Raw genomic sequence first — 9,167 nt, forward strand, 5'->3', positions numbered from 1 at the left:
CAATATGGGAGCTATAATAGCAAGGAGGCTGAATAAAAATGCCAATGAGGGGGATTTCTTCGGTGGAGTTTATGCTACACGCTTAGCAAATTTTCTTGGGGTATCGATCCGTCCAGAAGACCCTCCTCTCCGTAGAGCCTACCTTGATCGTGTCGCTCTAACACGCTACCAGTTCCTTGAGAGTGATCATGGATCTCTCCTATACCGCTTGATATTTAACCGGCAGCGTGTTTTCCATATTACCCTTCCTGCTCCTGCTTTCTTTGACTTTCACGTAAAACGAAGATACTACATAACCATTGGAGAGGCAGAGAAGTATGAGAGGGAGGCGACGGCTGCTCGACTATGTGAGGCAGCTATTCAGGCAGTGGCTGCAACACTCCCGTATAACACCCATTATGACTTTGGGTTTCGCCAGGATCATCCATGGGAGTAGACCAAGCTAGGCCAAAAGCCTAAGCTTGGGGGAGTACGTGTTTCTCACCGACTTTACATTCTTGCTTATGCTTTCACTTTGTTAGCCGGTGTTCACACTTTGCCACTGTATTATCCATGCTAGTTTATTTTTGTTTTCTTGTTTTGTGTCCTTTTGAGACCAAAAAAGATTTTTCTTTCTTCTTTTGCTTGTTGGCAGCTTTCCCGTGTAAATAGTTTTCTTTTTCTTTGTGTCAAGGTAGAAGTTATTGGTTACAATGTTTATTGGTTCTTACATGCTTACCTGTTTAGCTTTCAAAGAGCCATATTATTTTGTCTTCTCCATTGTGTTTGCATGCAGATTCAGCTTAGTCCAATGCGCTTATTATTGTTCACATCGTTCGATCGTGCAAATGAAAGGCACCAATGATGATATATGATGAAGTGACTGAGACTGAAAAGCTGGTATGGACTCTATCTATTTTGTTTTTGTAAATATGACTAGCTTGTCGACCCAGATTTAGCTTTGTTGTGAGAGAATCATGTTTGCAATGACAACTTAGAGATCATAGTTTCTGATGCCATGCTTATTTAGCTGAGAGCTTATAATGGTTTGTCTTGAATGCCAACATAGATTATGAAATGACTATGATGTAGTATGATAGGATGGTATTCTCCTTTGAATGTTTCAAGTGGATTGACTTGGCGCATGTTCATGCATATAGTTGAAACAAAATCAACATAGCCTCTATGATGTCCGTGTTCATGGTGATTTATATCCTCTTCATGCTTGCATTCAATGTTAGTGAAACTCATTGCATCTTGATGACTGTTGTCGCTCTCTAGTTGGTCGCTTCCCAGTCTTTTGCTAGCCTTCACTTGTACTAAGCGGAATACTGCTTGTGCATCCACTTCCATAAACCCAAAAGTTTTTCCATGAGAGTCCACCATACCTACCTATTTGCAGTATCTACCTGCCGTTCCAAGTAAATTTGCATGTGCCACTCTCTAAACCTTCAAGAAATAATGTGTTTTGCATGCCCGAACCGCTCATGTGGTGACATGGGGCTATTGATATCTTCCATGCTAGGAGTGTTATCCTCGACATGTGTTTATTCACTGTCATTCACGAGAAAGGGGCCAATATTTGGAATGCCTAGTTCCACGCTTAAATCGAAAACATAACTGTAAAACAAGACTCCCCCTGGATTGATGTTAGTATGGACGGTACCCGAGGATTCGGCTAGCCGTGGAGTGTCATTGATTGGTGGTGGGGGAGTTAAAACTTTACTTTTCCGTTTGGGAACCGCCTATAGCATGAGTAGGATGGAATATATTGAGAACTCTTGGTCATTGCATTGACAATGAAATCATGCCACCCAAAATTATTATCTCTGTTTTCAAAGCTTGAGCTCTGGCACCTCTGCAAATCAATGCTTCCCTCTGCGAAGGGCCAGTCTATTTATTTTCCTGTTGAGTCATCCTCCTCTTATATAAGCACCAATTAGAGAGCACCTCTGTCATTTTTATGCTTTGCTTTTGATTGATATTTAGTATGACTATGACTGGATCTTCGTTGCTATGAATTACAATATTTAGTCAGCCCTTGATCTTTGAAAGTGCTCTGCATTTCTGTTTTGCGGTCTCAGAAAGAGCTAGCGAGATACCACTTATTCATATGGCTTCATGCTTGTTTTGGTTGAAGTGTTGGTATTTGAAACTCATTATTATTTGCTCGTTAGCTGATTATGCCATTGATATTAGTTTACCATGAGACCTTTGTGTCATTTGCTTATGTGGTTAACTTGTGATCTTGCTGAAATTCTGGTTATGAGTTAGACATAGTTGCAATAACAAGATCAAACAGAGTTTGTCAAAGTTTTTCTTTCTCTCTCAGTTTGTCAACTGAGTTGCTGGAGGACAAGCAAGGTTTTAAGCTTGGGGGAGTTGATACGTCTCCATCGTATCTACTTTTCCAAACTCTTTTGCCCTTGTTTTGGACTCTAATTTGCATAATTTGAATGGAACTAACCTAGACTGACGCTATTTTCAGCAGAATTGTTTTGGTGTTATTTTTGTGCAGAAATCAAAGTTCTCCAAACATCCTGAAAATTTACGGGGAGCAGTTTTGGAAAATAAGAAAAATATCTGCGCCAAGTTCCACCTCAGGGGGTGGGCTAGTGGACCACAAACCCTGGCTCCGCCACCACCCCCCTGGTGGCGGTGGGCAGGCTTGTGGGGCCCACATGGCTCTCCCACCCCCAATTCCAGCTCTTTAAGATCCCTTTCTTCCTAGAAAAAATAAGAAGAGAAGTTTTCCCTGCGTTTACGATACGGAGGCGCCGCCACCAGCTGTTCTTCATCTGGAGGGCAGATCTGGAGTCGGTTGGGCTCTGGAGAGGGGAAATCGTCGCCATCGTCATAATCAACCTTCTTCCCTCTCCAATTCCATGAAGCTCTTCATCGTTCATGAGTGATCTATTCGTAGGCTCGCTGGGCAGTGATGAGTAGGATGAGATCTATCATGTAATCGAGTTAGTTTTGATGGGGATTGATCCCTAGTATCCACTAGTTTTGATGGGGATTTTGCATCATGTTTTCATGTTGATATTTATCGCTTCTTTGGCTGTTATTTCACTTCACGGTACAATTCTTATGCCTTTTCTCTCTTATTTTGCAAGGTTTACTTGAAGAGCGAGAATGCCAACAACTGGAATTCTGGCCTGAAAGTGGAGCAAAGTTGAGATACCTATTCTGCACAACTCCAAACGCCATAAAAATCAACGAGGATTTTTTCCCGGTTTTATAAAAAATACTGGCCCGAAGAAGTGCCAGAGTGGCGCGTGCAGGTGGCCACAAGCCTGCACGGCGCGACCACCCCCCAGGCTGCGCCATGAGGGCTTGTGGGCAGCCTGCTGGCCCACTGGCCCCCTCTTCTGCTATATGAAGGGTTTCGTCCGGAAAAAATCAGAGAGGAGGTTTTTCGTGGTTTCCCCGCCGCCACGAGGCGGAACTTGAGCAGAACCAATCTAGGGCTCCGGCAGGACGATCCTGCCATGGAAACTTCCCTCATGGAGGGGGAAATCGTCGCCATCATCATCACCAACACTCCTCTCATCGGAGGGGACTCGTCACCATCAACATCTTCATCAGCACCATCTCATCTCCAAACCCTAGTTCATCACTTGTAACCAATCTCCGTCTCGTGACTCCGATTGGTACTTGTAAGGTTGCTTGTAGTGTTGATTACTCTTTGTAGTTGATGCTAGTTGGATTACTTGGTGGAAGAGTTTATGTTCAGATACTTGATGCTACTCATTACCTCTCTAGTCATCAATATGATTATGCTTTTTGAGTAGTTACTTTTGTTCCTGAGGACATGGGATAAGTCATGCTAATAGTAGTCATGTGAATTTGGTATTCGTTCGATATTTTGATGTGTTGTATGTTGTTTTTCCTCTAGTGGTATTATGTGAACATCGACTACATAACACTTCACCATTATTTGGGCCTAGAGGAAGGCATTGGGAAGTAGTAAGTAGATGATGTGTTGCTAGAGTGACAGAAGCTTAAACCCTAGTTTATGCGTTGCTTCGTAAGGGGCTGATTTGGATCCACTAGTTTAATGCTATGGTTAGACTTTGTCTTAATTCTTCTTTCGTAGTTGCGGATGCTTGCGAGAGGGGTTAATCATAAGTGGGATGCTTGTACAAGTAAGGGCATTACCCAAGCGCCGGTCCACCCACATATCAAATTATCAAAGTAACGAACGCGAATCATATGAACATGATGAAACTAGCATGACAGAAATTCCCGTGTGTCCTCGGGAGCGTTTTTCCTCCTATAAGACTTTGTCCACGCTTGTCCCTTGCTACAAAAGGGATTGGGCCACTTTGCTGCACCGTTTCTACTTTTGTTACTTGTTGCTTGCTACGAATCATCTCACCACACAATCACTTGTTACCGACAATTTCAGTGCCTGCAGATTTTACCTTGCTGAAAACCACTTGTCAGATCCTTCTGCTCCTCGTTGGGTTCGACACTCTTACTTATCGAAAGGACTACAATTGATAGTCCTTTCGATGAGTACTCATGGGATCAAAATTTCAGCTGGACACAGAGAAAGATAGGGTAGTGTCAATAATAATAATTCATGAATTCCTACCTCCAAGTTGACATATGAATATAGATCTTTCCCAAGCATATGACATTATCCAAGAAAATGGCGAAAGAGGGAATTGGTGAAGATCACCATGACTCTTTCAAGGGCAAAAAGTAAAGGTACAAGATAGGCCCTTCGCAGAGGGAAGCGGAGGTTGTCATGCGCTTTTGAGGTTTATATGCGTGTCCTCTTAGTGCGGAGGAACGTCACTTTATATTGCCTCCTGTGATAAAGAACTTTATTATGCAGTCTGTCGCTTTTATGTCTTCCTCAACACAGGTTCGTACAAAGCTTATTTTCCACATACTAATATATCATACATATTAGAGAGCAATTTTTATTGCTTGCACCGATGACAACTTACTTGAGGGATCTTATTCAATCCGTAGGTAGGTATGGTGGACTCACATGGCAAAACTGGGTTGAAGGTTTATGGATGCACAAGTAGTATCTCTACTTGGTGCGGGAGGTTTTGGCTAATATGAGGTGGAAGCAATCGTCACATTCTAAGGGATCTCTAATCATATAACATTGTTCGAAGCCAACCAAACACAATTCATTATGTTGTCTTCCTTGTCCAACATCTACTTCTAGGCATGTAATAGTTTAGTGAGTGTTCACAATCATAGATGGTGTCAGAGATTATATATTTATATGTGAACCTCTCCTTCTTCATCACTTCCTATTAATTGCAACCATGACCAAGGTCTACGTTTGCCTACCCTCGACAAGTTTCAATCCTCATTCTTTTTATATTTGAAGCCATCACTTCCCATAAGATCATTACATGATCTTTCATGCTTTTGTTCTATTCTCACTCTTTTGATCATGGCAAGAGGCAAAGCCCTTCAACTAAGACACTCTTTATTATATGGCTCACGAGCTCGAATACATCGAGGGTGACACAAAGCAAAACTCAAGACTAAAACACTAAGACTTTCAAACTACTAGAGAAAGAGAAAACTGAAAAGGAAAACTAAAACAAAGGTAAAGGCAAAAGATGTGATGGTGATACGATACCGGGGCAACTCCCCCAATCTTAGCACAAGCCAAGGGGATTGCCCATACCAATGCCCAGTTGTCTTCCTTTGTTGGTGATGGTGGTGGAGTTGTTGCAACATGAGTTTGATCCTCCGTCTTCCAAGGCATAGGTGCTCCATCATGGAAAGATGAACGAGTCTCCAAAATCCTCAAATCTGCAACCAACCGTATTGATTTAAATCTATACTCATACTCACAGTTTTGGTTCTCCAGGTCATAGATCTGGGCCTGGAGTTTATCAATCCTATCATAGAGCCTGGAGACGTGCTTCCCAATGTCATTGGCATCAATCCTGTGCTTGTTGGTGAACTCCGTGATCATCATGTGGTTGGCATTGAGTCCATGCTCCACCATCCCTTGGCACTTGAAGACTTATTGCTCCATTGCTTCGAGCCTCGTCTCCATGCTTCCGGTCTTCTTAGGCCCCTCAACATCACGGACGTGCAACATCCCCTCATGCATCTCGATAGATTGAGGGTGTTGCAGCACTCCCGTGAGGTAGGGATTGATGACCTTCTCGAAGATCTTGTCCTTTAGGGCTTTTGGGGAAGTCATAGCGATCTAGATCTGCAATAGAAACAGGCTCGAAACAAAAAACAAAGGAAATCTACATGATGTAGAGGTCACACCAAACGGGAATATATATAATGAGTTTTTCCTGACCAGAAGGAGTACCCTGCAGGAAAACGGAGTCCGGGAGGCGCACGAGGTGGTCACAAGCCCTCACGGCGCGGCCTGGGGGTGGCCCCGCGGTGCAGGCTTGTCGCCTCCTCGCACACTTTTCGGGCTACTTCCAATTTTTGTATTTTTTTGAAATATTCCAAAACGGACAAAATTTCCTACTAGAAAAGTTTTGGACTCTATTTTCTTACCGAATCACATACCTCTTCGTTTTCGGGGTCTGAAAGAGGCTGATAAATATCCCTTAGGTATTCTTCCAGAGTTATGGTATTGATAATATTGCTTTCAACATTTATGGGAGTACCTGAGATATAATGCTTGATTCTCTGCCCATTTACCACTCTCGGACAATTACCTTCCGTGTTGTTGATCTTGATAGCACAGGAACGATATACTTCCTCAACAACACAGGGAGCTTCCCATTTAGAGAGAAGATTGCCTACAAAGAATGTTAAACAAGAGTTATATAGAAAGACATAATCACCTACACTGAACTCACGCTTTTGTATCCTCTTATCATGCCACCTCTTAACCTTCTCTTTGTACAGCTTAGCATTCTCATATGACTGAGTTCTCCACTCATCAAGCGAGCTAATATGAAATAACCTCTTCGCACACGCAAGTTTGAAATCAAAGTTGAGCTCTTTGATTGCCCAATAAGCCTTGCAAAATAAGAGAGAAAAGGCTTAAGAATTGTACCGTGAAGTGAAATAACAGCCAAAGTAGCGATAAATATCAACATGAAAACATGATGCAAAATGGACGTATCAAAGATCAAGAAAGTTCGAAGCAACAACGGATCGGAATTCAAGAACACTAGCGTGGATACTTTTCTTTACAAAGAAGGTATATGATATGAGTTCTCAGCTACGTACATGCCTCAAAAGATGGAGTTGTTGAGAAGAAGAAACGGACTCTCATAGAGATGTCTAGAATGATGCTTAATTAGTGAAAGACTCCAAGACATTTTTGGGTGGAAGCCGTGGAAATAGCTTGTCATGCAACAACCGCTCTACTTACACAAGCTTCTCGGCAAAACTGCATACGAGCTACTCAACGGTAACTAACCCCAACTTGGATACTTTCGGGTATTTGGCTCAAAGTGCTACATTCTTGATAAGCATCATCGTTCTAAATTTGCTCCTAAATCTAATGAAGGTTCCGTACTTGGTTACGGATCAAACTCTCACACTTATCGTGTCTACAAAAACTTCACTTGAAATGTTGAAGATATGGTAGATGTGAATTTTGATGATACTAATGGTTTGCAAGTCGAACAATTTCCTAATTATGTAGGAGATAAGGAACCTTCGAAATCCAATCAAGATTTGTCCATCGACAAGATTCTGTTGGGGAACGTTGCATCGGAAACAAAAATTTCCTACACACACGAAAGACCTATCATGCTGATGATCATCTACGAGAGGGGAGATCGGATCCACAATCCAAATCGCTGCCGTCCCACGATCTGTCCCGATCTAGCGTCGAACGGACGGCACCTCCGCGTTCAGCACACGTACAGCTCGACGATGATCTCCGCCTTCTTGATCCATCAAGAGGGGGCGGAGAGGTAGATGAGTTTTCCGGCAGCGCGACGGCGTGAGAACGATGGTGGTGGAGCTAGTCTAGCAAGGCTTCGCCTAAGCACCGCTGAAACTAGACTAGAGGAGAAACAGATCTAGAGAGAGGGCAACACGTGGTTGATTGTTGTGTCTCAAAAACCCTCAAAACCTCTAGTATATATAGGAGGATAGGAGAGGAGGCAGCCTTGGACCCTACTCCAAGGAGAAGGGGTCGGTCGAACCAAGGAAGAGTCCACCTTCCCTTGTGGGAAGGTGGACAACTTTTGGAGGACTCCTGCCTCCCTTCCTTTTAAAGATCTTTTACCTTTTATCTCCTCTCCTAGCTACATGGGCCTTTGAGAGAGGCTTCGACCAGCCCACCAGGGGCTGGTCCACCTACTCTCACAGCCCACAAGGCTCTTGGGTCGTCACACCCCTCCCGAAGGTCCATCGGAACCCTCCCGGCACTCTCGGTACACTACCGATGAGTTCGAAACTATTCCGATGACCAAAACAGGACTTCTTGTATATAAATCTTTACATCCGGACCATTCCAGAGCTCCTCGTTGCATCCAGGATCTCATCCGGGACTCCGAACGACCTTTGGTCTCCAGCACCTATAACTCAACTATACTGAAACGTCACCGAACCTTAAGTGTGCAGACCCTGTGGGTTCGAGAACTATGTAGACATGACCGAGACACTCTCCAGCCAATATCCAATAGCGGGACCTGGACATCCATATTGGATCCTACATATTCTACGAATATCTCTATAGGTTGAACCTCTATGTCAAGGATTTAGTTACTCTCGTATGCTTTTCCCTTTGTCCTCCGGTATGTTACTTGCCCGAGATTCGATCGTCGGTATCTTAATACCTAGTCAATCTCGTTAACGGCAAGTCTCTTTACTCATTCCATAATACAAGATCCCGTGACTAACTCCTTAGTCACATTGCTTGCAAGGCTGGTTGTGATGTTGTATTACCGAGTGGGCCCCGAGATACCTCTCCGTCACATGGAGTGACAAATCCCAGTATTGATCCATGCGAACCCAACAGACACCTTCGAAGATACATGTAGAGCACGTTTGATACACATAAGGTATTCCTCCGGTGTCCGGAACAGATACATTTACATGCAGAAAACAATAGCAATAAACTGACACGATCATATGCTATGTTTATAGTTTGGGTCTTGTCCATCACATCATTCTCCTAATGATGTGATCCCGTTATCAAGTGACAACACTTGTCTACGGCCAGGAAACCTTGACCATCTTTGATCAACGAGCTAGTCAACTAGAGG

Source organism: Hordeum vulgare, chromosome 7H (assembly GCF_904849725.1).
Source record: "Hordeum vulgare subsp. vulgare chromosome 7H, MorexV3_pseudomolecules_assembly, whole genome shotgun sequence".
NCBI lineage: Eukaryota > Viridiplantae > Streptophyta > Magnoliopsida > Poales > Poaceae > Hordeum > Hordeum vulgare.